This window comes from Vicugna pacos, chromosome 5, assembly GCF_048564905.1.
Source record: "Vicugna pacos chromosome 5, VicPac4, whole genome shotgun sequence".
Lineage (NCBI taxonomy): Eukaryota > Metazoa > Chordata > Mammalia > Artiodactyla > Camelidae > Vicugna > Vicugna pacos.
In genome coordinates this window covers 49,348,323-49,365,020 of record NC_132991.1, presented here as the reverse complement: position 1 = coordinate 49,365,020, position 16,698 = coordinate 49,348,323, and the positions used below count along the sequence as shown (strand labels likewise).

The 16,698-nt window shown below is 37.8% G+C and overlaps 1 protein-coding gene across 1 annotated transcript in view; it reads left to right on the top strand.

The window, feature by feature from the left end:
• Positions 1 to 16,698, top strand: part of PDE11A (phosphodiesterase 11A) — a 359,091-nt gene that overhangs the window by 38,639 nt on the left and 303,754 nt on the right. The gene's annotated exons all lie outside the window — the stretch shown is intronic.

The window sequence follows — 16,698 nt, the reverse complement described above, 5'->3', positions numbered from 1 at the left end:
TGTTTAATATAGTGTTGAAGAGTCATATGAAGCTTTACTCTGAAAGAACTTTGAGTTGTTTTACAGGAAAATCAACAAGATCTATGAGGTCTATTCCTTGCTTACTTTAGTCGCTTATTTTAAGAGTGGTGTTTTGTGTTTGACCACATTCTTTTGAAAAGTGGAATTTGAATTATAAAAAAAGCAGTTTAGTCATAAAATAGTGGGTTGGATTTCTAATATTTTAGGAGAAACTTTGGTTTCTGATCATTTACAGGCATTCAGGCTAAATTTACTTACTTACTTAATTACTTACGTATATATGTATGTATATATTTGTTTATTTATTTTTAGGATTAAAATAGTAAAGTTTTCCTGGCATTAAAAAAATGCGTATTTTTTGTAATTCCAAGGGTTTCTTATTAATTGGTTGGTTTCAATGCCTGAACAATGGTTTCACACATTAATAATAAATTCTGTTTTCTTTCACAAAATATAGCTTTAGGCTGTTGCAAATTTAGTACCAGAAATCGTTTTTACCTGAGTGAAAAAAATGAGGAATCTTTGAGATACCTCTTTAGGGTATCAATTTTTTTAAAAATTTAAACATGGTAGAAGGGAAACTGAAGCTACTGTTGATCAACAATAAATCTATTTATTGAACACTAACTACCAGTCTGGCATTAGCTCATTAGCAAACATTGCCTCTTTTAATACTCTCAACAATTCCCAGAGGCAGCTGCTACCGCCCCCATTTTACAGAAAGAGAAACTAAGATTTGGAGAGGTTAAGTAATTTACTCAAAGTCACCCAGCTGGTAAGTGAGGGCATTGGGATTGAAACTGAGGTCTTCAGACTGCAGAACCTTCATGCCTGGCCACTCTCAGTGTGGTCTCTACTAATCATTAACTGTTGTGTGTCTGCTCATGTCCCTCCCTTTGTCTTCTTTTCTCTGCCAGTTTAAATCCTTCTTCAAAGCCCATCTTTATGAAACTCTTGGTAATCCCTTCCCCATCCCACCCAAACTGGATATAATCTCACCCTCCTTTGAACTTCTGTAGTGCTTTAATGTGCTCCTTTCTATTTTCTTAATATTGTAAGTATTTGAGTACATAAATGACCTCTTGACTGTGAACTCCAGATTGAGATCATGACTTCTCAGTTCTCATTCACTGCAGTATAGGGCTTAATGCAAGGTTTTCTATTCAACTGAGTAGTTACCCCTGATACCTCCTTATGTGGTCAGTTTAACTACCTCTAAGCAGAAAATTCAGCCTATTCAGCTAATATAGTTAATATTATTCAGCTAATATTATTTAGCTAATATAGACAGCTAAACCAGGAAATTCATTTTCTGAACCTGTCTTTTAATTATTTGGACCTTATTTTGTAGATTAAAAAATAGAGCTTATAAAGCCCAGATAACTGGTGAATTATCTCAACTGCTTTTCTGCATTAATCAATCTTTATGCTAATTGCTAGACTCCTATCTACTCACCCCCTCCTTTGTTTTTCTTGTTTGTTTTATTCTTTTACTTCATTTCTTGTGGAGACCATGTTATAGAGAAAGGAGACTGCCTCTGACCAAATAGTAACGACTAGCAGTCACCCACTGCCAGTCTTTTCTAGGCAAATGTGTGTGGAGACTGAGTCAGCAAGGAATATCCTTCTTTGAACACTGAATTTTATCAGTATATAGAGCATAGTGATTGAAATCTGTTGAAAACAAGTTCAGAAATGCTGTAGTGATATTTGGCTGTCTTACTCTCTCCAAGTAATTCTATTTATTCCTGACACCCTGCTTCCCAGAAGAAACCCTATGGGGGGTAACCTGAGCCAAAGACACCTACAGGGAAGAGATGACTTTGTTCTAGTTTGTGGAACCTTTTCCCTGCAATGCCTGATTAAGCCCATTTGTTTGAAAATTGACTTCTTAGATCACTAATTACTTTGTTAAACTATAAACGACATCAGAAAGTAAGAGAACATGTTCTAGACTTGAAGACAGGAATTTTGAATTCTATTCCCCATTCTGCCTTTGTCTTTTCAGATAATATGTTCAGACATGTTTACCCCATATGGTATTTTGTAAGGATCTAACCATTAGATTCTAATGAGAAAATTGGAAAGCATATTCAAAAGGGTAAAGCAAAAAATGTGAGGCTTTTTAAAACATTTTTAAATGCACAATCCAGCAGGCTTTGTTCATAGGACCTGGCTGTGGAAAGGACCTTGCACGTAAAGGAGAACTCTGACTTAAAGCTTGGTAGTACCTGTATTGGCTATGTTTTCTTATTTTCTGTATTCTTGATATTATGGCATTTGGGACCTTATCCTAGAGAGACTGCTCCTCCCTGGCCTAGGTAATACCTGGAAGTAGCAAATGACTCCCCTTTAAGTGCATCTTTGATATACAAACCAAACAATCCAGAGCCCACCTTCCCAACTCTCGTTTTTTTTTTTTTGTTTGTTTTGTTTTGTTTTTTGGTTTTTTTTTTTTTGGTAAGGGGGAGGTAATCAGGTTTGTTTATTTACTTATTTAGTGGAAGTACTGGGAATTGAACCCAGGACCTCGTGCATGCTAATCACACGCTCTACCACTAAACTGTAACCTCCCCCAACTATCTCTCTTATCAAACTCTCACACATCAAACCAATATTCCCCCTGCCCTAAGTCACCCCAGGGCTAGGTCTTGGACAACTAGGGACCATGTCTATAGTCCAGAATCCATAGAAATTTTTCAAACTGTTCAACCTTAACTGACTCAGGGAACCTGCCTTGCCCACTCCTTCTGGAGAGAACCCCAAGATAGGCTCTGGCCATGCTCTGCTCTCTCCCCTTCTGCTCCTGACTGACCCTGGTCTATCCCCATGTAGCCCTGCATGGTGGGTCATGCCTGTTTCTAGGGATCTGGGAGTATAACTTCCTCCTTTATGACAACCATTTCCATGTCTGCATGTCTAACCATACCTGATTAAAACAAATCCTGGGCACGTTTTAATACAGTACCACTCATACTTGATGCTGTATACACAGGTAATGATGTGTATAAAGGTAATCGCTTTAAAATATAAAGCGATTAAATGCTTTAAGTGAACATTAGACTGTCAGGATTTATTGACCATAATGCATATTCTGCATTTGACAAACATTAAAAAAGTTGTGTTAATTTTTTTTTAAATTGATCAGTATGCCGCTTTTTCTACTTCTGCATATCCCAAAACTATCTATTGGGTTTCCATACTATAAATTCCCATGTGAAATCTTCAGACTGATCATTTATAGTTTTGTTCTTGAAATCCTTAGGACTTTAAAAAATGGCAGTATTTGTTTTGGAACCAGTACTTGTAAACTAAATAAATTCTAGTGTTTGACATTAAAGGGTAAGTGAATACTAAATCTTAGCGCTTGTAATCAAGCTCTAATAATTTATTAGGCTAGGTAGGATCTATGGCATAATTTTATTTTAAATGTATTGACTATTCACTAAATGAAAGATAGGCTTTATTTTTTGTTTTGATTTGTTTTTGTTCGCACATGATGCTAATTGTAATGCTATGCATTATACTTTTTGTACTTTTGCTGCCAGTATTACTTTGTCAGATTATCAGAATGTTTTAACCTTTACTTTTTTCAATTTAAAGAAATTAGATGGTACTCATTTTTCATTTAAATGACTGTGCACAGTTTAATGAGCTAATAGTTTTTAATGGGTATTTGGCAACTTAATGTACATGATTACATATTTAAAGTTTTAATAACAGCTGTAATAGAATTAAGAGCTGTAGGTTTGGGACATTATGGGAAAGATTACATCAGGGTTACTAAGGAAACCAATCTAGATTTTTATTCTTTTCTGCATAAAGTCCTCTGGAAAAGGGAAGCTGTAATCTGTCTCTAATGGCCACCTTTATGGAGTACCCACTTTCCCCCTTAGTCTCCTCCTCCTTTTGCTTCCAAAGGACCTCTAAGTGATGGATTGTGTGCTCTATGCAGCGGTCAAGGCTGGCTTCTTTTTTTTCTGTCCTCACGTATGTGAGTCTGGGGCCAGATTCTTCTCTTATTTCCTCTTCTTTGAGCACTGGCTTTGAAAGCCCAGGACAGCCACAGCATCTCCTTTTTATCTTAGCCCGGAGACTAATCAGCAGAGAAGCAAGGAGGAGAGGAACCAGTGGCAGTAAATGTGCCAGGCATTGACCAAGTAGGCAGAGGAGCACAGAATCTCTGGAGAGGAGGCTGGTGGCACAGCTGGGAGCTGAGCCAGCTTTGCCCTCTCTCCTTTGCCATCCATTTCTTAAGTAAGGCAACCAGAGGAACAGCTTTGGTGTCTCCTTTTTACCCTGCCTGCTGTGAGTTCCACTAAATAGCCAGAAAGGAACTGGGACTCAGGGAGTACCTACTCATTTAAAGTAGAAAGGGCAAGAAAACATTTTTCCACCTCTGAATTAAGCAAATTGAGAAGATCTACTATGTTAAATTAAAGAACAAAAAGATCAACTGGGGAAGGAGCCACTGTCACCATGGGGATGTTTTATACTTAAGACCTTGAGTTTCTGTTGAAGAAACAATCAGTTTTATTCTTTAGAGATTGCCTCGAAATAATCAAGATCAAGCATTCATGCATGTAGCAATGTAACAATGTTAATCATTTCTTGTAGCAACCTTGTGAAGCTGTATAATTTAATGCAGAATTATATGGAAATAATTTAATGCAAAATGATATGAAAAGATATGAAGGTATAGAATGAAATAGATGTGTTTTCCCTCTCGCAAGTGAAGTCAAAATTTACTTCCAAGCCACTTCCTCTCTTTACTCTTGGCTATTGATCTGACTGTCCTCCTTGAATGCTACTTGAGCATCTACCACAGTATATGGTATAAGTAGGTCCTTTGTAAATTACCTTTGAATGAATGGAAGAGCCCTTATTATAGCCTTTATTTCATCTCAAAGTGACAAGCACTGATGGGACCATTATGTCAGGTCAGGTGTCTAAGAAGTGGCATTATTGACGTTTTGGACTGGATAATTCTTTGTTGGGGGAAGTGGGGCTAACCTGTGTGTGGTAGGATGTTTAACAGCATCCCTGGCCTCTACCCACCGGATGCTTGCCCAGTTCTGACACTTAATAATGTCTCCAGACACTATCAAGTGTCCCCTGAAGGCAACTATGCCCCTTTCTAGAAACCGCTGATGTAGGATAATTTGGCAATGATCATGTACTACTTTAGGAATATTTATAACTTCTGATGTAGCAATTCCAGATTACCCTAAGGAAATTTTTGTGGGTATGTGCAAAGATTTGTCTATATGAATACTCACTGCAGTATTATTTATAATAGTGTAAACGTATCAACCCAAACATCCAGCTAGAGTGATGGATAAATAGATTATGGTACATCATAAACTGGAATATTTAATCAGAGGAAATTGCTCACAAAACATTAAGCAAACAAAGCATATTTTCTTTTTTTTTTAAACAAAGCATATTTTCAAAGCATATTTATGAAACAATAGCATCCCAGTTTTCTTAACAGTAACAACAACAAAAGCATGTAGTAGTTAGGTACTCAGTACATACTTCTTATATAAATAAGTGAGGAAAAGGAATGTAGTTGAGAATTTGGTCACAAGGGCAAATGGCCTAGGTACTAGTTCCAGGTTACAAGGTCAGATTAAGAACAGGAGTTCAGCTAATAATGCTGAACTAGGCCACTTGTAGGCCAAGGGTCCTTTCATTAAACACAGGGAACAGTTGGGTTCCCAGGTCAAGTGGTCAGGTATGGGGCTTTAGTGGTCCAGGCTGTGAATGCTGGAGAGATGAAGGCACAGGGAACCAAGCAATTCCTCTATTATCAGTAGAAAAGAGGAATTAGCAGAGTTGGGAGGATGAAAGCAAGAGAAAAAAAAAGGTAACAACTATGATTAATATAACAGTCCAAGGGTTTTGGAAAAATAGTGATTATATAGTTAATAATGGCAACGTTGGAGCAAAGGAGATATATTCTGCTTTTCATATGTTTATTTAAATGGTAGTAGTGATATCTTTTAGGCAAAACAGAGGATTCGCTAGGGAGAATGTGAAAGGTCAGATTGGGAGCTCTCTGATTTAGGAGTGGTAATTTAAACCAAATTTGTGCATGTAGAGAGCCTAGCACCAAGCCTCTGATGAAAGCAAATGCACCCCTTCCCTCCCTACCACCACTTCCATTTCCCCCTGAAGAACCAGAAGTATTTATACGTCTCTAGTCTGTGTTTGTTTCCAGGAAGCATCCTCCAAGATGGTCAGTTTCTTTTTTGGACTCTGGATATTTTTATTTGGATTATCTACCATTACCTTAGAAAAGATTCAGTCCTTTGCCAAATATGTAATTCTTCTAAAGTCATCTGTGACCAATTGTGTTAAATAGTTAAATGACATTCCCAAAGACAGTGATCACTATTGTTAATGCTTCAAACTCAGTGGAGCAGTAGTGTCCACTAGTGCGTTTAAGGAACACAGTTCAGAATCCTCTGAACTGCTGGCTTACCTCGCCTCACCCACTATCCCTTCCCTGTGTCTTCCTCTGTTTCCTTTCTTCTCTCGTTTGTTTTTCTTGTGCTTTCCATTTCCGCTTTTCTGACACTCCTCCCCTGTTTTCCTTTTGTGTAACTGCTTCCCCTTGTCCCTCCCAACTTTTCCTCTCTTTTCCTCCCCCATCCCACCTTCCTCTGCCGTTCCATCTTTGCCTCTTTTTCCTTATTCTTTCTTCTCTTTTCCCTGTCTTCTTCTTGTCTTCTCTGACATTACTAGCCTTAACATAAAACAGATATAATATGAAAATGTTTTTCTTCCCAGTTTTTAATTTCCAAATCAAAATTTAAAATCTCATAGATCTCTCTCAGAAAGCAACTGAGTTTCTTTTTCATTTCCATGTGGTCTGTGATTAGTATCTTTCTTTTAAATTTTAAAATCAGATACATGAAATATTTGTCTTTCTTTTAAAACACACAGATTTTAATTACATTTCAAACTGTTACCCTATGTGGTCCATGGTTGTAATTTAGTTCCTGTGGGTCAGACGCCTTGCAATGTGAAAAAGACCTTGCCCCTGAAGTACATTCTAAGCAGGACAAGTGACAGGGAAATTGGTATTTAAACACTTGGTATACAACATCCAGGCTTTTATTAAAATGAGAACAATGATGAATGTTATTTCTTTAGTATATCTCTAAGCCTCTACCATTCCATCTTTGCCTCTAGTATCCACCGAGAATTCTTAGCAACAGCAACGCAGAAGTTACCATGCCAGCAATTCTCAGGCTGATTGATTACTTGAGGTTTTGCCTCTGTTAACCTAAAGTTCCTGTTGGTGAATGTCCCCTGCAGGGTTTTTTTTTTTTTTCCCTTTTGTATGTAGAAAAGAAATCTTTCCCGTCCACCAGGAAGCATGTGGGATTTAATCACCTCTGTTATTACATTGCTTCTCCCTCGATGTATTAACGCTCCGAAACTTGCTCAGTCATTTGTAAAATTCAGACACAGGACTTGCTGCTGCCCTTCTGTGACAATCCATCAAAAGGAAAGCCCACCAAACTTTACAAGCTGTGTGACTGTTTCCTAGAGCTGGCATTTTCTCTTGACTGAAAACCACACTGAACCTTAACATCTGTGTCTTACTTCATTATTTCTAGGAGAACATAGTGCCTGGTTTGTGTGTGGAAGTGTATTTTTTAAAAATTGTCATTCCAACTTTATGAAAGATAATTTTTTCTCGTCCTTGATGAAGGAATCTATTCATTATGAAGGTGTTTCTAATTTTCAAATTCTGTATAAATGTACAAGGTAAAGAATAGGGTAGTATTTCAATATTCGAAATAGGAAAATTTGAATGAATGAGCATTAGACTACTTTTTTCCCTTTCTTTTCCTGCGTGGCTGTCATCTTTGATAAACCACCTTTTGCCTGAGGAGACATGTCTAATAAAATATCTATAACAATTATTATTACAATAGAAATATTAATTTTTCCATTTTTTGTGTTCTCTTTGCAGAAATTCCATCTTTAAGTTCAGCAATCAGTGCATTTGGAACTAAAAGTAATGCTTCCTATATTGAACATTAATTTGAGCCTGGCACTTTTACAGAATTATCTCATGTCATCTTCATAATCATCTGGTCAGAAAGATGGAGGGGATGTTATCCTCTCCCTTTTATAGATCTGGAAGCAAGTACTGAGGCCTTTTTCTGAGGCCACAGAACCATAAGCTTTAGAGTTAGGATTCTCCATTCTTCCATCACTGTTTCTCCTACTCTTGGCTTTGAGGAGACCCATTAAACAACATCTCTCTTTCCTTCCCTGATGTGGTTGAAATGAAATATAAGACAAAAGAGGAAATGGGATATCAAAATATCACATTTATAATGTATAAGCAGATATTGAAGTATGGGCTTATAATACTCACCTCCAAAATCAGATAGACCTACCATCCCAGATACAGGCAAAACTGAATGCCTGTAGTCCTGCCCACACGAGGGCCCCATCCCTTTGAAGCTTACAGCATCAAGTTAGAGCAGAGGCATGCTTCCTGTGGGCAGCCTGCTTCTGGAAGAGTAAGAGGAAAGGGGGCTAGGCTCTGCATGCCCAGTTAGTCTCCCTAGTACCCAGTCAGGTAACTTACCCTACCTCCACGGGGAGGAAGAAGGAGTGGGTGAGAAGGCTGGAGAGCTTAAGGGAGATCTCTTCTCATAAGATCCAAAGAAGGAGGAAGAGTTTTTCCTCCTCTCATATGTGCCATGCCTCCTCTTAAATAGACTGTTAGATCTGAAACACTGAGAAAACTCTTTCCCTCACCACCCTGATGCGCAGCGTTCTCCTGTGCCTGTCTTATCTTCATCACCCTCGGTTACCCAAGCCAGAAACCTAGGTGTTATCTTTGATTCCTTCCTTTTATTCACCCACCATATTCCATCCATCAGAAAGTTCTTTTGATTCAGTCTTCAAAGCAAACCTCAAGTCCTTCCATTTTTCTCCATCTCTGCTGCCACAGCCCCACTCCGAGTCACCATTATCTTTCACCTAGATGATTGCATCTGCCTCCTAATAGGTCTAATTCCACTCTTAACCATTTCCTACAGAGAATGTTTATGAAGCAACAAGGAGTCCAAGGAGTGGATAGGAAAGTAGGGTCAGATTATTCGCGTGACTTATTATCCTAGTCATCTTCATGTTGGAGACAAAGAACCACGGAAGGTCTGTAAGCAGGAGGGGGACACAGATCGGGCTGCCCTGTACTTGTTACCCAGGGGAACCTGGGCAGATATCCTGTTCTCTTTGTACCTCAGAACCTTCATATGGAACATGGGAGGTCTACGAAAATGACGTCTAAGACTCTTCCAGCTCTAAAATTTCGTCTTAAGTAAGAAATCGAAGAGCAGAAACCTTACAAAATAATTCTGCTTATGAATCATAAAATTAATAGCTTTGAAGCAAGGTGTGCTTGGTATTGGATGAGCCTCATGTCTGAGCCACTCACCGTGTTACCAGTGGCTGCTCCAGAATGTTGCAGGAGGGGCTCAGGGCTGCCATCAGGCTGGCAGTAGAGTCTAGGGGACTTGTAATAAAGCTCTATTTGCATAGCTATGCATTGTCTTTACATATCTTTGGGAAGGCTGGAGATAAGCTATTCTTTGGTATTGTCATTGGGTGACATCTTTAGGAAAGAAGGTTTGGGTTCAGGATTGCTTTCTGGGTCTTCCTATTAACTGTAGTAGAGGATATAGCCAACTATTATGTAATAGGATCTGAGTCTCTTTGTCTCAAAGTTAAGAATGAAAGACAGTTTTTCTGCATAATTATTCCAGTCTAAGAACACTAGTGAGTCCACAGGAACAAGATAGGCCCCAGACAAAGGAACAGTGGGCAAAAGATACCAGGCAGTGATCTCTGCCCCAAACTAACAACTTCACAACCTATAATTCTACTATTATAGCTTAATTCCCCTCAGTACTTCTGGCTTTTCCAACTGTAAGAATCTTCAGACACCTCTGAGAGCCCATCATCAATGAACAATTTAAATAGCAGTTAACACTAACAGAAATAAATTGACTACTTGGTAAGAACAACAGTGGGACCAGGATAGGTTCAAGGACTGAGAAGAATAAAGGAAAGCTACCAAGGAACCAAAGGTGAACAGACTATCTCAGCTTCGCGAAAGGGAAACTGTGTTTAAGTCACATCTGCCTGACTTGAATGGGGCAGTTAACAGCCTTCTTCTACTAGGTAATCCTCTAACCTTCTAACTCTATGACCTTATCCTTCTGAAGTTCTGATCCCAATTCATGTGTTACAAAAACAAATAAGAAACAACTAGGAAGGAAACATTGATGATTGTTACAGAGGTCAATCACCTTCTCAACATATTTCTATATATTTCTTAGACAACTGCTCCAGGATTGTTCTATATTATAAGGTTTATAATAAAATCTTCCAAAAATGCCTCAACAAGTGAACTAAATCTGACATTATAATGGTGCAAGGAAAGACTTCTGCTAGTAAAACTTCATCTTCACATTTTATAGGTCTTAAAGTATCAACTGCTAATATAATTTGTTTTTTGATTAACACACAGGCAAAGAACTCTTATCAATTGGATTAACCCAACCAAAGAAGAATTAATAGCAATAGCATATAACATATATGCCAAATGCAAGGCTCTGTGCTAAGATTTAGTTACACCATCCAATCCTCACAAAGCTCTGTGAAATAGATACCATTACTTTCCACATTTTACATTTAAAGAAACTGGACTTTGGGAGACTTAGTAACTTGCCAAAGTTTACACAGCTGGTAAGTGGCAGAGCCAGAATGCAAACCTAGGTTGTCTAACTTTGTCAAGACTCCACACTTTTATTACTATGGGAGACATTAAGGATTTTATTCATATTTTGCTAACATATTCAAGGTTGTAATAGTCCTATCTTTGAAAGAAGAAGGCTCCTTGACAGAATAGGAAGTTCAATGAGGAGAGTATAGCTCTGTGGTAAAGCACATGCTTACCATGCATGAGGTCCTGGGTTCTATCCCCAGTACCTCCGTTAAAATAAATAAATAAACCTAATTACCTCCCCCTAAAAAAAAATTAAAAAAAAAAAGAGTGATGAGTCTTTTCAGAATAGAAAGTTCAAAAATCTATTAGAATGCCTTCCAGAAGCTGGGTCATCGGTTCACATCTGTTGACATCATGTCACCTATTTACATGTAAAAAGCCCAGCAGTTGTATCATTTTTGGAGAGCTTATGACAAGATGCCTCAGGAAATTTCACTGCATGCAGTATAACCCATTAATGCCTGTAAAGGCAAAGTAATAACAGTAGTAAGATCTAACATTTATAAGATGCTTACTGTGTGCCAGGCATTGTCTTAAGCATTTGACATACGGTACCTCATTAATTTCACACAATTTTATAAGGTAGGTCTATTATCAATTCATTGTATGGTTGAAGAAAGGTACAGAGAGGTTAAGTAACTTCTCCAAGATCACACTGCTAATAAATTGGAGAGCCCAGACTTGAGCCCAGATTGGTTGAGGCTACAATTTGTGTTCTTAAGAACCACAGACTGCTGTCTCTGTTGCGGTGTAAACAGTGAGTAATGAGCTATTCAATGTCATTTCACAATGCTCTTTACCAAAGTTGTGAGAGAAAATTGACATGGACTACACAGTTGATATTTCTGGAAACTGGGTGGTAAGTATACAACATGGATAATTCCTATAAAGATGAAAGGTTTGAAAAACATCACAACTCAGTACCAAAACCTACCGAGAAAATCTATTTGCATAATTGAGATTTAACTGGAGGAAACTGTTAACATATTTCCCATGATATTTTAGAGATATTGATAATTTTTAAGTTAGAGCTAGAGTTGTTCTCTGCAGATCTTATAATTGCCTATATCCATTGCGGAGTAAGAGGTATACATTTGTTTCTGAGAGAAGATCTGGAGCTCTGGAGTATATAAGCAAGCAAATTATCCTAGTTTCTTCTAGGATGTATTCTAGGATAATATGCTGTGAAATTTTTGGAAACTGTAGGTAAACTGTAAGTAGGGCATCAGAGTTATAGCCATAACAGTGATTTATTGGTCCAACAACTCTTTGCTGTTTGCTAGAGGGGAAGTCCTTTGGGGGCATTTGTTGCTTTAGTCATGGATTGGTTTGATTGCTGGGGACAGACACCCACTGCAACAATCAAAAATAATAAGTGGGGTGAGGGATGACATCCCAGAAATAACATCCAGGGAAATCTCACAGAACACAAGACAAGAGGTAAGTCAAGCCTTGTGGGGACAGAATTTGGAAACTGGAGAGTTCCTGATGCTTCTAGTCTGATTTCTGTTCTGTATTCTGAATGTGGTGGTATATTTGTGTGGCACTTTATGATTTATAAAATGCTTCTGTCTATACTATCTCAGCTCATCCTTACCACTGTGATAGGTAGGAATCATTTTCCCCATTTAGAAAGTGAGGCTTAGAAATGTTAAATAGCTCAGTATTTTGGAGCTCAACAGTAGCAGAGCTGGGATATGGAATTCAGGACTTCTGGCATCACATGCAGCATCTTTTGCACTTTCTAAGAACTTCCTACATGACCATAATCATGAGAGGTTTAACTCAAGGGAATATATCAGGAAATCATACATTGTACTGACCTATCAACTTTCTGTTTTTGGAAAATAAAGTAAAATCAGAATTCTAGCTTCACTTTCTTTGGTCATTTTATCATTTATATGAAATGGGCTGCACCTGAGAAAAGATATTTGCAACCCATAATGTGCCTACTCTTCATGAAGCAACAATTCAAGCTTTTTGGGAGGCAGGGCATATTTGATTCCTTCTGTATTTTCCTTCTGCAGAAGTCAACGTTTGCTAATATAGTTAATTATAGACTAGAAATAATGCAACCGTGGTGTTGAACTGGCCAACAAGAAAAATGACAGTGTTACCTTCTGACTGTTCTAGTACATTAGGTTGAACATAAACTACTGTTTATTACCACTGACAGATCTCTTTATAGTTTTGGCGCTGCATTTAACAACAACATGGGCAGTGGCCCTGGGCCCAAATGGCTAATTCTTCAAAGCAGCATACTATGTTAAAAAGAGCCCAAGCTTTAGATTTAGGCACCTCTGAGTTATTAGCACTATAGCTTAGTTATTGGTAAATTACTTACATTATGTAAGTTAGTTACTTTTTCACCTTGGGTTCCTTGTATGTATAATGGAGCCAGTCACACTCACTGTGCATGGCTGTTGTGAATATTGTATGGATGTAAAACACCTGGCCCAGATACTGGGTCCATGGGAGACTCTTGGTAAAAAATAGCCATCATTATTACTGTCTAAAGAATCACTTAGTTCCATAATTACCTCAATTCCTTCATAATTTAAACAGATTGCAAGCCTCATTTAGTACTTCTTTTTTAAGGCTAACTTAGCAAATGTGGTGATGGAGTAATTGGTAGGACACTGTCTACTGTATGCTTGTCTGATGGCTTAGAAGACCAGGGTTGAAAGTCAAAGTCATGAACTGCCTGCTGCTGCAAAGCCAGATGGTGTTGCTGCTCTCTCTTTAACTCAAGTTTAGTGACTGTAGAGTCCTGACCTGTCTTTTCTGGATGGATATATATACACTTAGCACTGCAGAATTTGGCTAGTATCTTGCATTTAGTATGAAGAGGGGGACCAGTGGAAAATTTCCTAAAGAATTCATGCTGTTTATAAGGCATCAGTGTAAATCATCTGCCCATGACAGATACTGTCTATATGGAAAATAGCATTGGTTCCTATCCAAAAGCATGGCATTACTGAAACTCCACTTCATAAATGCACACTGAGTAACTAACATCAGCCAGGTATGATTGTAAGAATATAAGGCCACATTTTATGGACCACAACCGGAAATTGTCTTGATGACAATATTGGTTAGAATCTATGTCTAAAGGCTTATAATTCATGTTTATATTGTAAAAGGGAAAAAAAACCTATAAAATCTTTCTCTACAGCATCTTAAATGGGTTTCTCACCATCTAAACCTAAGGGGGCCAGTATTCCCTCATCACAGGAAATTGTTTCAGGAGTTGCTTTCCCCCATTCTATGCCTCCCACGAAATGCTGTGAACTTCCCAGTCTTCTTTGAAACAGTGTACCTAGATTGTTCCTCTCTTGATTGCTTGTCTGATTGTCTGCTTTTTACGTGCTCTTCTCAGCTTTCTGATGTGGCCTTCTTTTCAAATGCTACCTCTGTTCACCACCCTCTTCCACCTTTTGACCTCATGAACAGCACGTGACACCCACCCCTACACCTAGACAAAGCTTCTGCTGTACCAAACAGTGATCCAGGTGCCGTGTCCTGAGACCTGAGTGGACTGCTGGAGGAGACAGGAATGGAGCTTAGGCTTTCTGTCATGAGCCATCAAAAGCACTTTCCTTTCCTTGGAAATTTATTAAGAAACCTTGTATTGATGTATTGATTTTTACATGATCAATCCATGGAAGATTATTTTAATTGTGGTAATTCCTTCTCATGGTGGCTTTAAGGAGATTGTATTACCTCACATCATCATGGTAGCAAGTATACCTCTAAATCAGTTATTTGCAAAAATATGGATTATCAGAAATATTTCTCATCTGCTTTTATCTTAGTTGAATTTAAGGAATTTGTGGCTAGGAAATTTACAAGCTATCATGTTCCTATTTTATGTAAGAGGCCAGTGTGAAAAGATGGTGTCAAATGCTAAGGATGCCCTTGGGTGGATAGTCGGAGATGATGGGTCAAGGAGATCAGGCCGATTTCTCTTCCTCAGCCTGTCACTCTATGGTCCACAATTGGAATCAATTGTGATGAATTATTAAGGGCCTTAAGACCCCCATCGAGACTAAATTTAGAAGCATAAGACAAAAAACAACAAAGAAAAATTTTATTCCAACCATAAGTCTTTGCTAGCTGCTGTGGATCTGGACCAAAGTCGATTCAAGTTTTTCTAATTAAGTTTCAAAGAATGTGCTGTATAAAATCTGAGTACACAATGTGGATTTGGAAAAATCAAGCAGTCCTCTATTACTATCCAGGCTTATTGTCATGGCCTTGGGTGCATTGCTTAACAGCTCATTGCCTCGATTCCTGTGTATGTGAAATACCTACCATGCAGTTTTGATGGTGTTCTTCCCAGTTGACAAGAGCTGAGCCATTAAAGAACTTAGAGTCTCCTGTCATTGGTGTTTTGGGTATATATTCTTGGTATCCTGAATGACAAAATGGAGATGGGTGTTACGACTGTTTGGAAGCTCTGGAGTTCAATGTTGGTGAATTGTTAGGATTTGTTTTACCCGTAGTTACTCTAGTGGCTTAGTATGAGGTTGATACAGAATAGTTTTGCAGCAAGAAGCTATGTCTTATTTGGTTACAGCCCTCTTGCCCCTAACTCTTGTTTTCTAAAAAATTCTATGTAACATAATAATAATTTTAGAGACTTCGTAGCAGAATATCTTACATACCTTAAGGATTTTTAAATCATTTTTACCATTCTGAATATTACTTAGCAAAATCACATACTCAGGCCGATTGTGGAGAGTGGAAAGCACATTATATAGAACTTATTACCTGTACTTTAATATCCTCCAGTATGCATACAAGTTTATTAATTTTGATTAGCCATTTACCCTTTAAAATTGTATTTATAGAAATTTCTGTGTTAGATCTTTTATAATGTAAAACAGGTAAAATATATGACTAGTATGGATCTTATTTAATTATATGTATCATTACAATTACTGCATATTTATGCGATAGGTGAAACCAGCTGAGCCTGTATAAGAAAACTCTCACATCTACCCATTGTCCCCTTTGCTCACACAATAAAGCATGCTCATCACTCGGGCCCCTATAGGAACAGAAAAAGAGGTTAATAGTTATACTGTTTCTTCAACATTTTTTTCGAAAGAAAGCAAAAAGTTCTTATGTGGGGTAATCATTTTTATGTGATCATCTGAAGATTTTGGTGGTGATAAATATGGGTCTTATGAGAAACTTATGTTCAAGGGAGTCCAAGGCAGGTTCAGCTAATTGTAGCATCTAAGGGAATAATGCTTGAAATAGTCTTTTTTTAAGAGAAGAGGATATTGGGCAGGTGTGAAACTGTAAGAGAGTAGTTCAAAAGGGGAATTAAGTGCTTTGGTACCTTGACAGTGACATCTGTCATAGAAAGTATTATGGAAAAACTGGAGAACTATTGCCATGTGGATTTAAGTGTTGGGTTCTGCCACTTTTGAAAAAAATTTTTTGCATGTGAAAATAGCTCGTTGTATCTGGCTAGAGGCTAATACATCTTTGGAGAAATGACATAGTTTTTCCAAATCCACATTATTATCAACCTATATTTCTTGATTAGATTATTAACTTAAAATTACATATCAGTAGTGTCAAAGTCATAAACATTATTTGGACAGAACCATGTGGAGAGAACTGTAGAGAAGGGAAGCAATTCTGTTTAGTATATCATCTGTAATACATGGTAGTGTCAACATAGTAAAAGAACAAGAAAAGTGAACAAATTGAGGTATGTAGTTCTCTGAATAAACAGTCTGCTTTAGTACCAGTAACTCCATGGAGTAAAGTTTTAATTTAGTGGTTTAGTCACAGTGTTCCCATTAACATAGTGATAGTAGGTGTTCCTAAAAGAT